Genomic DNA, 17,767 nt, shown 5'->3' with positions numbered 1-17,767 from the left:
AAGCCCATCTTTACAGTGGTGCAAATCCTATTTTGTATCTTTACACACACTGCATAGTTTATGTGAATTTTACTGATTATTCTTGATGTTATGCATAATTATTATTATGGGCTTGGCTGTCATGGCTGACAGGTGAGCACACTGTAGCTGTTGGCGGGGCCTTCATTCCACCTCTTTACATCTTGTTAGGTTGACAGAAGGGGAGGTTGAGACATTTTTTCCATTATTGTGATCACCATTGATAAACCTTGGTTTAGACACCATTGGATGACGTCACTGAGACTGTCCCCATGTTTTATATTGTTCCAATCTATAGTCAAGTGTTCCATAAAGTTTTTGTTCTGTTGTGATAAAAACATTAAAAACCATTAGCTCATCCAATTCTAAATATACACTACCAGTCAAAAGTTTGGACACACCTTCTCATTCAATGTTTTTTATTGATTTTAATTATTTTTGACATTGTAGATTAATACTGAAGACATCAAAACTATGATATAATCTGGTTTTGCATAATCTGGATTTACAACAGTAGTCAAATAGGGTTATCCATTGTGTACTAACCCTACCTCTGAACAACACAACTGATGGTCTCAAACACATTAAGAAGGCAAGTCATTCTACAAATGAACTCTTGACAAGGCTCATGCTAATTAGAAACCATTCCAGGAGACCACTTCATGAAGCTGACTGAGAGAATACCAAGAGTGTGCAAAACTGTCATGAAGGAAAAAGGGGGCTACTTTACAGAATCTAAAATATAAAACATATTCTGCTTTGTTTAACATTTTTTTGTTCATTAAATAATTCCATATATGTTCTTTCATAGCTTTGATGCCTTCAGTATTAATCTACAGTGTTTCAAATAATTAAAATTTTGAACATGCTCATGTCATTATGTACAAAACTCTGATATACTGTGATGTAACGTGTGCCCCGTATGATTAGGACTAACTACTTACTTTGTTAACACATCCCTCCCTCACAAACAGCAGGATGGAGCACATTAAACTAATAATAATGCAGGCACCCCATTACACAAAACAAGAAACATACAACACATTATTTCCATTTACTGAGCAGTTCACATGTAGGTCACCGTTTTCCTGTTTGGCTGCCACTGGAATGATTATCATGCAAATGATCAGCCCAATCTCCATGTGTATCAGAATGTAAAACATATCTGTGCTCTGTAAAAGTGTGACGCTGTTTAAAATGCACAGTTTGGTAGCTGAGTCATAATGCAATGTGCAAATCCACTGATGTCTCCACTCATGGATTTTGTTTTGTCCTTGAATGGAATATTTAATGTGAGGGAAAATAAACTACAGTTAAACACAATGGAGGTATTTAATTTCTGGAATGTTCTTTATTCAGTCAGTGTGTCGCTAGCTCAAACTTTCGGTGCATAAATGAATGAAAATTACTTCCAGACTAACTTTATTCAGACGGTAATGTGTGTTGAGAGTATAAATAGCATATTTTGGTAACATTTTTTCCCATCATTGACTGAGAGAGAGATGGAAAAGCTTTGGAAATATCTTCCTGTCTGTGAGCAGCCCTCATACATGCAGCATGTTGTAATTAACTCCTGGCTCCAGCTCAACACCACATTTGTGTTTCCTGCAGAAACTGAAGCATTTTAAGTACATCCTCTGGAGTTCATGGCAAACAAGAGATGTTAATACACGGGCAAAGCATGAATACAGCATCGCAGATTCCTTTGATTATCCTGCTGCAGAAGACAAAATACTCTCTGTGTCCCGAAGACTCGAGGAGGAGCGGCCTTCATGTGTGCCTCAGTCTGCAGGTTATCTATGGGACACAGCTCACAGAGTGATTTGCAGGACAAAAATGAACTCTGAAGAGAAAGGGGAAATGGGTGGTGTTGTGATCTGGATTCTCCATTACCCGGACACTGTGGGGGACATAGCGACCCTGCCCTGAATCACTGATCCTCTAACGCCAGGTCAGGTAACCCTGATCCTTTTTAAAGGCAGATACGAAACGCATCGTCAGTAGACTGTTTCATAAGAATAAAATGTGCTGAAATCAACCCTTTAAAGGGCTCAGGCGAACCGTATACAGACCTGACTCATGCTGTGCTCCATCTGTATCTGCCTCTGCACACATCTTTCATCTCTGTCTGAGAACATGTAAGGCCTAACTGCAGTCATAGCACTGACCTGGGTGGATCAACTACATAATAAGCTAAATCAGTTTTTCGTCATCGAGTTGCTCTTTTGTATAAAACTGAATGAAACTTTTCCATATAAAAGAAACCCAATCCAAACTTATTTGGCTGAATTAAACATGCCAGATTAAACAACCGTCAGCATGCCATGTCTGTATTTGTTAGTGTTTCGGCTTGTTTTAGACATTGGCAGACCGGTCTTGTTTGGCAGCACAGAATGTTTGGACGGAGTGGAGTGAGTAAAGAGCGCTGCATTGACAGACATGTGCTCTGATTGTTGCCTGTGCCCGTCAACAGGATGCTGAAGTCTTTTATTCTCTGTGTGCTGATTGAGTTTAATAGCATGTTGTTGACCGTTGAGGAACAAACAAGGGAGAGTGGAATCCAGTGCTAAGGCTGAGATTAAATCTCTCAGTTATGTTTGTGAGTTAAAATGCTCAGAAAGTCAAAGGGCTGTTTACTTTATTACAGCATGAGGGTCATGTGGTCATGCATGTATCATGTAATAAGAACCTAAATGTTTAAATGTGCCATGAAAGTGATTGGTAAGAAAAATCACCTGTCCCTTCGTACTATCTTTTGAAAAACTGTCGTCAATCAGACTTACATTTTTTGAAGGACTCTTCTCATGTTCTTTATTCAGAATATGAATTATTGCCCTCTGGAAGATGGTTCAGACGAGCAGATATGAAAGTAATCGCTTCAAGCTCTCCTTCCTCCCTACTTCCATCACTCTTCTCAACAAACAATCTGCACTAACATAACGCTCTAGTAGGGGTCTGAGGGTTGACTAACTCTTGCACAAATTTTCATATGACATTGCTTTTTACTGCCACATTGGCATTTTATTGGTATTTTCTTGTATTATTGATATTGTATTGACATTGTATTGGTATTTTATAAGATAAGATAAGATAAGATATACTTTATTTGTCCGCCGTTGGGGGAAATTTCTTTTGTTACAGCAGCTTACAACACGGGACAGGGGAATTCAACAATGTACTAACATAGTTAAAATATATAAACAGTAATAATAGCATTGACAAGGGTAAATTAAATTAAATAAAATAGAATAAAATAAAATAAAGTAAAAATAAAATAAAATATGGCAACTAGTACAGATATATACACACTATGTACACTTCTATCTGATAAATAGATAGGTAAGTTATTGCACGATAAAAATTGCACCAGGTTATTTAAAAACAAACATACCAGTATAAAGAACAGTGCGATTCAGATGGATACAGTAGTTATTTGTGAATGTGCCAAGTAACATAGTAACTTCCATGTAGTGGAATGAAAGATGAGAACAGATGATTAACGGGACACAGCAGTGCTGGTGTTAAACAGTCTGATTGCAGATGGGATGAAGGACCTGCGGTAGCGCTCCGTCCTGCAGGATGGGAGTCTCAGTCTGCTGCTGAAGGAGCTGCTCAGGGACCCCACAGTCTCATGCAGGGGGTGAGAGGGATTGTCCATTATGGATGTCAGCTTGGCTAACATCCTCCTCTCACCCACCTCCTCTATGGAGTCCAGAGGACAGCCCAGGACAGAACTGGCCCTCCTGACCAGTCTGTTAAGTCTTTTCCTGTCCCTGTAGACCACTGCATAGAAGAATGCAGACGCTACCACATTGTCATAAAATGTCCGTAACAGAGTCCTGCACACTCCGAAGGACCTCAGTCTTCTCAGCAGGTGCAGACAACTTTGGCCCTTTTTGTACAGGATGTTGGTGTTGTGTGACCAGTCCAGTTTATTGTTGAGGTGAACACCCAGGTATTTGTAGGTCTCCACCCTCTCGATGTCCAATCCCTGGATGTTCACCGGTGCAGTCTGGGGTGTTTTCCTGCGGAAGTCGATCACCATCTCCTTGGTCATGCTGGTATTGAGCTGAAGGTGGTTTAGCTCACACCAGTCGACGAAGTCCATGATGACCTCCCTGTACTCTAGCTCGTCCCCCTCAGACACACACCTGACGATGGCTGTGTCATCGGAGAACTTCTGGAGGTGACAGCTCCCAGAGTTGTAGCTTAAGTCCGAGGTGTACAGAGTGAAATTGGTATTTATTGGTACTTTCTTGTATTATTGGTATTTTCTTGTGTTATTGGTATTGTATTGGTATTTTATTGTTTTTGTATTGGTATTTTATTGTACTATTGGTATTTTATTGTAGTATTGGTATTGTATTGGTGTTTTATTGTGTTATTGGTATTTTATTGGTATTTAATTTTACTATTGGTATTTTATTGGTATTTTATTGTTCTATTCATATTTTATCGGTATTTTATTCTACTATTGGTATTTATTGTACTATTGATATTTTATTGGTATTTATTGTACTATTGATATTTTATTGGTATTTTATTGTACTATTGGTATTTTATTGGTATTTATTTGTATTTTATTGTATTATTGGTATTTAGTTGTGTCATTGGTATACCACAATGACATGTTTTTTTTATTTTTGACAGTGGGTTTGTTATTGTAATATTGGTATGATGAATGTATTGATTGTGAGCAGCACTGCACTTTTGTCCATGACAAATTTCCTGCTGGGGACAATAAATTTGATTTTATCTTATCTTATCTTATGGGGAAGTCTTCTGTGAGGTGCCTTGTTTGGAAGCTTTTGCAGCTCACGATCAACAGAGATTTAAGGTTAAAGTGCTTAAAGCTGTGTTCATCAATATTTAATCCAAACAGTTACAAGGTGTTACCTGTATGATGAACACACAAAATCCCTTTTCATATCCAGAGTGTGCCACAGCACCATAACGCAGCTCCGCCGTCATCACGCCTTTGTACTCTCACATTGATCCAACAACAGCATAACATTGTAGTCCCAGTGTGTGACAAACACACAGCGCTGTTCCGCGCTGCAGTGATCCTGTCTCGCCCCTCTGCTACACCTCTGATATTACCTTTGATGCAGTGCAGCAGTGGGATGACTTGGTCCCACCATCACTCCTCTGTGACATTCATATTAAAGGTGACACGTTAGAAGGGATGTAATGTTACGTCTTAAACTGGCAATATGAAAAGGGCTAAAGGTTTATCACCTAACTCTGCGCCTCCAAAGCCCTGTCGTAAACATTTAAGGCTCTTTCACAGTTTAGATTTTATGGCCTCAACTTATGCTAACAGTTTGCAGCTAGCTGGTGAACATAGTGAGGCATCTAGCAGTCAAAACACATGTTTAGGGGCTGCTGCTTGTTACCTGCTTTATTTTAGGCATCAGAGTGTTAAATAAATCAAAAAGTCAGGAGGTTTCTGCAGCTTTACTTCCTGGTTAAAAGCCAATATTAAAAGACAATGTAATGACCCTGTCACACCTTGATATTTAGCCAGTGTTTTCCTGACGTATCAAAATGCCTCTAAAAACTGACATACGCTGAATTATCATTGTTTTTTGAACATTTTGAACTTCATTTAATTCAACAACAGGAGCTTTATCGTTGAACACCACCAGACTTTGACATGCTGGCTTCAACTTCTGTTTCAGAGGCTCTGCTGTTTGACACTGAGTGAGGGCTCCAAGGCTTCTCACACTCACACACACGCAGACACACAGCTCTACGTGTGTGAACGTGTGTCAACCATCGCAGAACGCACCTACAACTTATGGCAGGCGTATGCCAGACGTATGAACCATACGCTGCATACCTTTAAGGTGAATATGAGCAAACTCTTGCTTATTTTACACATCCAGTTGAAGCAGCTCCCCTCAACACAGGAAACAAAGGGGGTTACTGAACCAGAAGCATGAGCATGAGTCTTGAGTCTCGACCCCTCTGTTCCTGATGATTCAAATACCGTGACCCCTCATCCCTCCTTACCTTGACCCCTACTCATCCCACTCTACCTTGGCACTTTAACTTGTTTAAATACAATTAATTAAACTGTGCTATTATGTGTTCAATGACATGTTGTTTATAAAAATACATTTTTAATTACAACAGTGGGTTCGGTTCAAAAGGTGGTTTTAATGCACAAAGACTTGGTCATGATAGTTACATGTATTTATGGAGACCTGAACTTTTTCAAACATGAATTTGATCAAAATGTGCAAACCTGCTGACACATAGTGGGTCAGAGCTGGATATCCCAGCATAGGGATATCTGTTTTCAAGAGCGAACTGTGTCTACATAATGAAGAGAATTTAAATAACATGCATTTCTTGTGTCACAATCTTTCTGTTGTGTGTGTCTTTTAAGATAAAGACAAAGCATAGTTTAAATCACTGACTTAGTTTGTACATGATGCAGTTGCTGTTGTTGGTATTTGTTCTCCTTAGTTTGCAAAGAAGCAGTTCATGTCTGTGTCATGTAGTGAAACAGGTTACAAGTGTTTTTGTGTGTGTGTTTTATGTGTGTGTTTGACAGAAAAGGTCACGGAGTCTAAGGCCCAGTTGAAGCTGAAACTTTATTTTCTACCTGGGTTGTAACTTAAGACGGATGTTTCTTTACAAGAGTGATTGTTTTGTTGAATGCGACTATTTTCACCCATTCAGTTAATCAGCCTCTGATTTCATGAAAAATGCATGGGCGACCAGCAGGCGCTCGGCAGGGAGCTTCAGTTTCCAGGGGATGTTGCTCGATACGGAGGAGGCATCCAAATTATGCATCGCTCCAAATTGGCTCCCTGTGTCTTCAGCCTTCCACAGCATTGCATTACAGCGGAAAAGTTTCAGGCTGTAAGAAGTCTGAAATATGGAGCTTCACATTTCCTCAGAAGTCCCTTCAGTCTTTAACCCCAGTGGTTCTGAAGGCTTGCTGTATCAGCGCTGATTCAACCGTCCTGTGATGACAGGACGATTCATTCTTGTCCTGACCTGATGAATGGACCTCCAAGTGCAGTAAACATCTTGTTGTCATCTCCCTTTATGGAGATGGGAGCCAGGGCTAAGCCGGTGGACAAAGGCAGCTTTTAAAAATGCAAAACAAATCCAAAACACCTGGAGGAGAGTCAGCTGTTCTTTCAACGGGATGTCTGGAAGAAAAACAACACCACTGAGATGTGGAGCAGGTCATCATGCCATAATCGTCTGACCTTTACCTTAAATGAAGAGACAGATCCGTAAAAAGTTATTACTTTTGGTCAAGCTCCATAAATGTCAGATATAATCTTGAGTGGAAAATTCCTGACTTTAGTTTCTAAAATCCTCAACCAACTCTTTTCATCCATACTTTAAAATAAAAAAAACTTTGCTTGTGCATGTGTGTGCTTTTACCCCATGATTTAACATAAATACAACAACTATTCAAATGAGTAGCCCTTGAACTATATGCAAATGTCAACCTAATCAACTGCCACGCTTAAATGTCGACAGTGTGCCATTGTGAAAAGCAGCTCTAAAGGTTGCTGAAAAAGCAGTGATTGTGTTTAAAATAGGGCAAAGGATCTTCTCCCATCTGGTCAGCAGATCCACACGAGCCTGCCTCGAGGGCTGCACCTCTGTCTGCAGAGGGGATCCACCAGGAACTGCAGACAGAAACAATAACATATACTATTAAAGCTGCTGTTGTTCACATCCGGAGTCGTGTAATAACACCAGCATGTGATGTTCACATGTTGTCTCCAGCATAAAGCAGCACTAAACACCACCAAGAGGTGTTTCTGTGGTGTTCTGCATGCTTCTCTCCTCGAGCTGTAAGTTTAATCTTCAGAGTATGACAATGAAACGTATGAAGCAGTCCTGACTGGTTTTAGAGCTGATCCTAAGTCTGTGTTTAGTTTTGTTTTAAGGATGACATTTGCATCACTGTCCTGTTTCCTCCAAGATGATTAAAGCTTCACAGCAAACAAATTTGCTGCGAGGTGTTGAGAACTGAAACAGCTGATTGTACTTAGTCTTTTACACTGAAGGACTTTCTGGTGGTGAGTGTGCACTCTTGATGTGAGGTCTTACCTTGCACATGATGATAAAAAGGGCTTTCAGATGATATAGTGCAACTCAAGGCCACTCATTGGACATCCTTAGTCAGGGGGCATTAAAATACAGAACATCTGCTTCTCTGCACTGTTGTTGTCTGAGAGGATTTAATAGACATGGCTAACGTATATCAGCACTGCAGCTAAAGGTACATTTCGACCAAGAGTTCCTTGGAGTCTTTTACCACCAGACCAGTAGAGGGCAGTAAAACAAAGACGAATGCCATTCATCACAGATGACACCATAGAAGCAGACGGACAGGCAGGTATCACTATGAGCAACACAACTGTTAGCCTGTTAGCATGAAGAGACTCAGCTCACGTTGTTTTAGATGGTGCTATATTTCATCACAGATGGATTCACTGAATCAACACGTGAGAGAAGCACAAGTAGCAAAGACGTTTCAACACACCTTTAAAATACTTTTAAGGCAAGCGAAACGCTCAACTTAAAAATGATTTTAAAAGCTTTTCTGTCTCATTTGCTTGCAATCATGCATTTAAAAAAAAAACTGTGGCATATTCACTAGCAAGGACCACGCCCCATAAGGATATGTGAGTATAAACATTTAATGGATGATGTGTGTAGTGTGGCACAGCAGAAGGAGGCTCAGGATGGGTGCTCAGTATCGGCGTTATCCTGCCAGAGCTGATCTTGACCCAGGTTGTACCTGGAATTAGAAGAGGGCATAGAAGAAGCAAGCACAAGTTGAGCAGAAGGGGATCAGGAAAAAGGTTAAAGCTGGGGTTGGTAGTCAGATTTAGATACACTTTTTGTTATGCTGGTTAAAATGATCTTTATATCCTGATGGCAATCAATACATAATGTGTTCTTAAAAATAGCGAAAAAAAGCTACAATCTACAGCCAGAGTAAACCTGGGAAAACACCAACCAATCCCTGCCATCAGGAGCCAAATGATGAAACCAATCAAATCCTGTCCTGCCCGCCTCCTGCGCGTACATTTCATGTTTGTTTGTGTTTTTAACTTTCACTATGAGAATGTTTTGGTGTTTTCTTACCGCTGAGTGAGACATGAGTTGACATAGTGCAAAACACAAACAATGTGCTGAGGACCGGTTTGGAATCAATCACAATCATATGGTCGTGAAGCAGCGGCGCTTGTGCATGTGAGCGGGGGCGTCGTTTTGGAGGAGCTCTGCGGTGGGGGAGGGGGAGGGGTTAGACGGAGTCCTGAGGAAATGCTACATTCAAATTCATGCTAGTTTTCTGTGACTACCAACCCTAGCTTTAAGTTTCTCTCTTCCTGTACGGGTGCCTTTGTTTAATACATTTTTAGTTAAAAGCCTCTTTCCAGTACCTTGTCTCTCCTAGTTCCCTCTGACAAGCATGTCACAGACATTAAGCTGAACTACATAACCAGACCCCAAGACTCTACTGGTAAGAGGCTGACTGAATACACTTCACTGTAATATATTTTATTGGGACTATTCATGTGCTACAGTGTAATTCCACCTAGTAATTATTAAGCAATATCCATTTGAATCACCAATAAGTGGAAGAGTCTGATGTTAAAAGTGCACATACATGATGGTTTCATTGGGGCCTCATACACTGTAAACTGTCCATCAGTGTCCCTTTAAGTTGGAGGCAGAGTGCCAGCCGTGTGTTACATTATGAGCAGAGTCTTATTCATCGTCTGTTATGTCACTTGTTGGCAGTGCCGGTCTGGCACCGCTGAGTATCTGGGACAATTTAAAACGTTATGGATTGCCTGTAAAACCTCACGAATCACAGGAATACATTGGTACAAAGAATCACCCAATAAAATTCACAAATAACGAGGTCTGGGCTTGTTAAAGGCCGAACATTGGCTTGAAGGAAACCCACAGTCTCCACGGCAGTGTGTTTCAGCACCAGATTATGTAGCAGGCTTCCTCAGGGCCTCCCGTCTTAATGAAACTGTTCTGTGGGGAGAGGGCTGATGACAGAGCTGAGGTTACCAAGGTTATTTAAACACACAGAGGGTTTTAACTTCACATCTTCATTTGTTTATTTGTGTATTAGCTGCATGCAGTTTGCAAAGTTTGTTGTTTAGAAGCACAAAGTCAGTGCACCGGAGTATCAGACTACAGACTGTTGAAAAACAGGAAAAGACAACATGAAGACGACATGGAGAAGAGGACAAGATACAAAAACTGAAGCATTTCTTTGTGTGCTTTGAGCTTAAAGCTGCTGACAGCATGTGAACATGCTCCACAGGTCATTGCTAACCTGCTGAAGGTTATGTTGTATAACATTGACCTTCTTTACTATCTTGAAGTTTGCATGTTAGCAATAGTTTAAGGGAATTGATCAAAATCGTATTGAATTTGAACTTTGATGTTAGCCGCAGAAAAGTCAGCTGATCACGTAAAATAAAACAGTGTAACAGATTATATTATTCTCATCATTGTTTTAACAACTTTTATGTATCTTATTTATTAAGTTATCTATTTATTTCTTGTATTTTTCTGATCATTTTAACTTGAACTGAGTTTTAATTTAGCTTTCTACTCTTATTTATTTTATTATATTGATATTATTTTCTTTCAAGTATTTTTTTAGGATTATGTCTTTTATTTATGTTGTTTTCTGTCTCTATTCTTTTGGGCTGCATGCTTGTTTGTATGAAAGGTGATATATAAATGTACCTCTAGCGAGAGTTCAGACAGGAAGACTATAAAAGCAATCACAGCAGTTGTTTAACTCTCCCCTCCCTTGTTCAATAGCTCACCCGCTTCCAGCTGCAGGCTCCGGAGCTGTCATTGGTTAATCAGCAGCGGCGTCATCCAATAGCTCAGTGGCACGCCCTTATCGTCAGCCTATCAACTATCTGCTGTCTTTTTAAATGTCTCTCTCTCTCCTGCTAGTTCCTTCTTGCATTGATGGTGCGTACCCCTCCACCTCCCCATCTCCACCTGGTCTCCGTACGTCTTCAATTCCTAGGATCATCAACCACCACCTTCAGTGTCTGGACTCTAGGGGGATTTCTTCTTCTGCCAAATTCACACATTCTACACTCACAGCATTATCCCCATTGAGTCCTTACGCCAAAGATTTCTGTCAAGTTTCATTATTCATTAAGTTGTAGTAAATAACCTTTAATATTCAAATGTGTCTCTCCTGATTGAAATACAGCTGAGTTGAGTGTAAAGCATTCAGAAAGGAGGTTTTCATTATTGAGCGCCTCTAGTTTCCCTGTTTTCAACCTTATCCCAGTTTAAATTCAGGATATTGTATTTACATGCACACAGAGAAACCTGGTTGTTCATATCCCTGTATGCAGGATAAATACTTGCATCTCTGCACTGTATTTGCACAGATGCCAGTGATGTTTAAAACCGCGGCCAAGATTTTGTAACATTTTATGTGGTGGTACAGAGTTTCAGGAGCAGGACCACATCTCAACCATGCCTCTTCCGACTTTCTTATAAATTCAAACCTATCCCTCTCCTCCCCTTTGTTCTCCAATTCCGCACCCAACACCCTGCCCTCCCTCCCCTTTTCTTCTTATTTCTTTCTTTCCTGCTATACATCGGGCTCTTAAAGGGCAGTTCATTGTGCCTTGGAGCTACGGCGGATCCCCTCAAGCTTCCCCAATCAAATCCAGAATCACTATTCCAATTAAATCAATAAAGCATTGTCAAATTACGTCATGTTGATGGTGTGGTCCTTGCTAGTGAAAGCTGCTGGATCAGAGCCTCTTCTTCCTTTCCGATGTTTGACCAGTAACGTTTCTTGAATACCTTAAAGAGTGACTGACTTGCACCAAACATGTTGGGAAAGCAGCATCCTATAGCCTGTTCACCACAGACTCTAAGGGTAAGCATTTCAACGCTCTTTTCCATCTAAACTTCAAATTATATACAATTCTTTCGTTACCAGAAGACAAAACTTTGTAAGTAAAACCCTCTCTTAACTGTTACGTCGCGGTTTTGAGGTCACACCTGTGCAGATCGTTGGTAGCTGTCAGAGACCAGTGTAGGGTTTAGACATGCCACACTGTAAACCTGAACAAGTTGAAATGACTCAAAATGTTTGTGGTAACTGATTACATCAGAGTTTTTAAATAGCTGAAATACAATTTTTGAGGATAACTGAAATTATTAAAAAATGATTTCAGTTTACTCAATTGTTTTCTATCTTTTTTTTTAATTTTCAAGTTTCCCCAACTCAAATGTATTAGTTACATTTTTTTATATGTTTAATTCATACATACTAGATGAAACTGAGTCCATGTCATGGTTTGGTTAGTTTAGTTCTTGTGTTTCATGCTTCAGTTCCTCCCCGTGTTTATTCTGTATTAGTTGTCCTTTGTCTCTCTTGAGTGTTTAGTGATCCATGTCTCTTGTTGTGTTTTCTTAGTCTAGTCTTGTGTTCTCTGTTTTGTTTTGTAGTTCTGAATCCTTGTGTCTCCAGTTTTGTTTTACATCATGTCTTTGTGTGTTTCCTTCCTTTTGTGATTCCCCTCATTAGTCTCACCTGTGTCCTGTGTTGATGACTCTCTGTATTTAGTTCCTCTGGTTCCCCTGTCCCTTGTTGGATCATTGTTGGTCTTCCCTGTACCGGTACAGCGGTTTGGTGTTGTCTTTCCTCGTTACTTGCCGCTTCGCGAAGCACAGGCATTGTGACCATTGATGACGTCCCTCTGTACACTCAAAAGTTGTTATTTGGACATGGATATTAAATTGATCAACATATAATTAAAACAACATTAACTATTCGGATAACTCAATAATTAATTTTTGGTTCAACTAAGTAGCTGGCTATGAGTTAGAAGTACTGTTCGGGTTTACAGTGCACAGTATCCTGTTTTCCTTGTGTGTTCTCCGGGGAGCGAAGTAGGGTTTTTCAAAACTGGGAGAAGGGCTTATACCGGTTTCTGAAATCAGGATAGAAGTTCACATGCACAAACACAAAGCACATCTTAGTGGTTGAAGGTGTGGAAACGTGTTGGATAAATCCTTCTCCTGAGATTGTGCAGTGTGAGCTCATTATGAGAGAACTACAAAAAAGAAGGTGAGGAGCCTCTGATCAGGAAAGATGTTCCCTAAACTTCATTGAATGTATGGAATATCACAGATATTAAAATAATTCTCATGCTGCACAGGCTTTAAGAGTGGTCGCTAGAAAGAGGTTGTTTGTCGGAGTGAGGGAACTGCCTTGTGTTGTGTTCACAGTGCACATATCGTATGATTCAGAGCCCCTCTGAGTCTCCTGGGAGCTGAAGCTGTGGGCAGTCTGCAGGATTTCACTGCAAACACAGCTAACTCCATCTGTCTCAGCAGCTAATCAGTGTCCCACAACTTCCTGCTCTCCCTGCAGACTGAGCGCTTTCTTCTTCAGCTGAGAGTTGAAAGCAGAGACATGCAACGAAACCTGTGGAAGCTTTTCTCAAGGTGCTATTGTCCCCACAGAAATGGTGTTTTTCTTTTCCTTTTATGACATCTGCCTCAGCAAAACAACACACAGGCCGTCTGAAACTTCTTTCCTCAACTGAAACTTTAGAGACATTTAACCTCTGTTCTCTCTCTCTCTCTCTCTCTCTCTCTCTCTCTCTCTCTCTCTCTCTCTCTCTCTCTCTCTCTCTCTCTCTCTCTCTCTGTTGCAGGAGACGTTTTGATGCATCAGGGAAATGAGCCACAAAGGGAAGTTCAAACACCTAAGAGGATACACTACAGACCAAAAAAAGTGTTTGAAACATTCGTTTTCAGAACAAAGGCTCATGCTTTCCCATTTGATCTCTTTCTTAAATGTATTCATGCATCAGCACTGACTTTGATAACCCTTTTTAAGAATCCCTGACTGTCCCTTTATTCCAGCCAATATGGGGATTTTTTAAAGATGGGAGTAACAGCAGGGGGCATGTGCTGCTTTTATGGTTTCACTGCAGGGACAGTGAGGCGGCTGACTCAGGACCACACTGGTTCTATTGTTAAATCCCTTCTATTCCTCAATGGGAGGTACAAAAGTGCAGATGATTAACAAATGAAGGGGAGCAGAATTTCTTAGAAATAATACCCACAAAGTTTTCTTCTAATTATAATCATCACTTTTCATTGAGCACCACTGTCACGCTCTATAAATCAAAAATAATATCCCTCCCCATCTTCTTCACCATTTCTCAAATCAGCTGCATCATGCTGCTTTTATTTAGTCTAAGTTACATTTTTGGGCTCCCGGAAGCAGAAATAGCAGATCCATAAAATACATACATGATGACATGATTCAGCAAACATGAACTACGGAAAAATGTCAGCAATTGCCGGAAATGAAAGTGTGCTATCATTATTTATTCAATTTGATTTGAAAACAAAAAACTATTGCATCAAAAGTTTTGCTTTGTTTTCATGGTCTCAAATTTGATCAGACGATGATATTAGTTTACTATAATCAAGATGACTGTGGGGTCTTAAACTGTAATGATAACACAATGTTGCTATTAATTCTAAATCTGTATCATTTGGTTTTAAGTTTGATCAAGCTCTGATCTCATGGATGCGAGTCCCTTGTTTGTTTAATTTTTTTGTCTCGCTTTTAACTGAGTTTTATTCTTTTAACAGTTTTATTTCTCCTTAATTTATTTATTTATTTTATTGTCTAGTTCAATTTTTAGTTACTTTTAATTTATTTTATTCTATTTATTTATTTTAAGTATATCATCTGATTTTCTTTTAATTGTTTAATATTTTAGTGTTTTATTATATTACAAATGTATTTTATTTTGGTGAGTTTATTTTCCTTTGTTGAGTTTTAACATCTTATTTTACCACCAGGGGGTAGGATGCCAGTGGTTCCCAGCAGTCTAAACCTATACCAGCACAACTAAGAGCTGGTCCAAGTCTGAGCCAGCTCTAACTATAAGCTTTATCAAAAAGGAAAGTTTGAAGCCTACTCTTAAAAGTAGAGAGGGGGTCTGCCTGCTGGACCCTGACTGGTAGATGATTCCAAAGGAGAGGGGCCTGATAACTGAAGGTTCTACCTCCCATACTACTTTTAGAGACTTTAGGTATGACCAGCAGTCCTGCATGTTGGGAGTGTAGTGTTCTAGAGAAGTAATAGGGCACTATGAGCTCTTTAAGACATGAAGGTGTCTGATCATTAAGAGCTTTGTAGGTCAGAAGAAGGATTTTTAATTTTAGTCTAGAATTTATGGGGAGCTGGTGTAGAGAAGCTAACACGGGAGAGATGTGCTCTCTTTTACTAGTTCTAGTCAGTCCTAATGCACCGGTCGCTGGGTCAATTCACTGTCCTGGCATGATTTGATGCATACCATGACAGGGATGCATCACTCCCAAGCGATCCTGTCATGTAGAGGAAAAAAGCGCACTTTCCCAAAAACAAAGCAAAACCAAAAAAGGCTCCAGAAGTAACTCTAAAAGGGATAACTCGATCAACTTCAGAGGCATTGTGTCATTATTTAATCTGCCATATTTGACAAGTTAGGGATGAGAACTGGCTTTAATCTGGCCTTCATGCAGAGCAGCACAGAATGCATTGACAGAGGTTCTCTTCAGGTTCTGCAACTGGTTGTCCATAGTTGTGAGAGGGAGTGTGATTGTTGTTTGTCCCTAATAAGTGTCAGCCCTGTGATAGGCTGGTAACTTTAGGGTGTAGCCTGACAACCTGACAAACCTTAACAGGATGAAAGATTGAGATTGAACTGGTAATGTGGTGGATCTTATTATGCTGAGAGGGCGGTCCCTCATGTTTTCATCCACACATTTACCATGATGAATCCACTTCAACACAAAATCTCCACCATGAACCAATTATTATAATGTTGATTAAAGTCTCATTAACAGAGTCAGCATACTGGAACGCATGCAGTAGGACCAAAGACTTTATAAATGATGGATGTTGTATCCGTGACATCACCCAATTGTTTCTGAAGCGCTATTTTGAGGCCAATCGTCAGCAGCAGCCATATTGGAAAGGCTGAACTCAACATAACTGCTGTTGAGCGATTGTGACGTAAAGAGGCGGGCTTTGAGCCTCCTAGCCAATAGCTACAGTGTTCCCACCTGTCAATCAAGTCAGCTGTGCCTCTTGTAATGGAAAACTCGTAATCTTAATATCTTTGAAATTGTTGCATTATAATTAAATTCAGGCCCCCTACACTGTGCCGATCGAAAAATGAGCTATCCGGACTACACTCATTTTTTGAACCAGGCTGTAAACATGTTTATTAATGCTGTAAAGATCGTCTTCTTGGAATGGGTGTGTATGTAGTGTCCTGTACTTCCGGAGCCAGCCTCAAACGGATCCTTGATGAACTGCAGTTTTTAACACTTCCGCATTGGCTTCAATTCTCGTGGAGGTTGCAGCTTGAGTAGGACACATCTGTTCTTTCTTACTCTTAAAGGTACCAAAAGTGAGTCTTAAAGGTGGCATGACTGTTTCCAGACTAAAAGTAACAGCAATGATGAGATGAAAAGGATTTGTAATGCTATTTTAAACTGCAGTATAACAAAAAGGACTGTGTATTAGAACTGGTAATGTGTTATTCTGGGTTTTTTTAGATCAAAACGTACAGTGGGTAAGTCAATCCATTTATTTTGTGTTCTTTAATTTGGAGGATTTTCTGCAGACGGAAAAAGGGTTTTGAAAAATAATATCTGTGGTTGTCTTCTCTTGATCATCCCATGTAAGGTCTGTCAAATAAAAACAGATACTTTCCTTTGATCCATCATGTTATTCATCAGAAATAAGTTGGATCATTAAAATTTGAGTTGGCTGAGTGCAGCTTTTGATGTCAATCCTTTAGAAATGTAAATAGTCCCCATAAGGTGCTTTTCGACCAGAGGGACTTTACCCCTGAACTATGTGCGTTTCAACCCGTGGACCCAGGGTCTCAATTTAGTTCAGGGGTATAATATCCCCCCTAAGAAGACCCTGCTGGGGGGGGAGTACTTGTCAAAGGTCCCGGGACTTTCGGGGGGCAGGGCCTGCAATGCTGAACGTGTCTGATTGGTAGATTAACCACAGTGTTTTTATTCCGCCCACCGTCCACAATGACATCACACACATCTGTGATTCACTTGATTTCTCTTTCTTTCATTAGTTTTTATTTGTTCTCTCTTTTTTGTATGTGTGTGTACTTTTCAAAAGAAGAAGCTGTGATTCTCTTGATTTAGCAGCTTGTAACAGTAGTCTTCTCTCAGCCCACCGTGAATGTGTCTCTCCCGGTGTTCCGGTTTTAAAAGTGACCCTGTAAACTGGAGACCTTCAGCTGAATGTGTCAGTGTTTGTGGAGTTTACACAGCTGTTAAAACACAGAGGGAGTTCCTGGGAATGCAAACTAGTTTAGTTTTTATTAAGATTTTAACAGGCTAACTGTTGTGTTGCTCATAATGATACATGCCTGTCCGTCTGCTTCTATGGTGTCATCTGTGATGAATGGCATTCGTCTTTGTTTTACTGCCCTCTACTCGTCTGGTGATGTAGTGCATTTACATTTATTTTTCCTCCATACGTCACTGGTCTGATTTGCACAATCTACCCGGGACTTCAGCCCGCAGTTGAAACACCGACAACAATGGGGGCACAGGATCCTTTTAGTTCCGGGTAAAGTAGTTCTGGGGGCTAAAAGACTCCAGAACTCTTGGTCGAAATGTACCTATAGTCAGCATGTAT

Source organism: Notolabrus celidotus, chromosome 1, assembly GCF_009762535.1.
Source record: "Notolabrus celidotus isolate fNotCel1 chromosome 1, fNotCel1.pri, whole genome shotgun sequence".
NCBI classification, from domain to species: domain Eukaryota; kingdom Metazoa; phylum Chordata; class Actinopteri; order Labriformes; family Labridae; genus Notolabrus; species Notolabrus celidotus.
The sequence above is the reverse complement of the archived record's forward strand: the minus strand, read 5'-3'. Positions refer to the sequence as shown.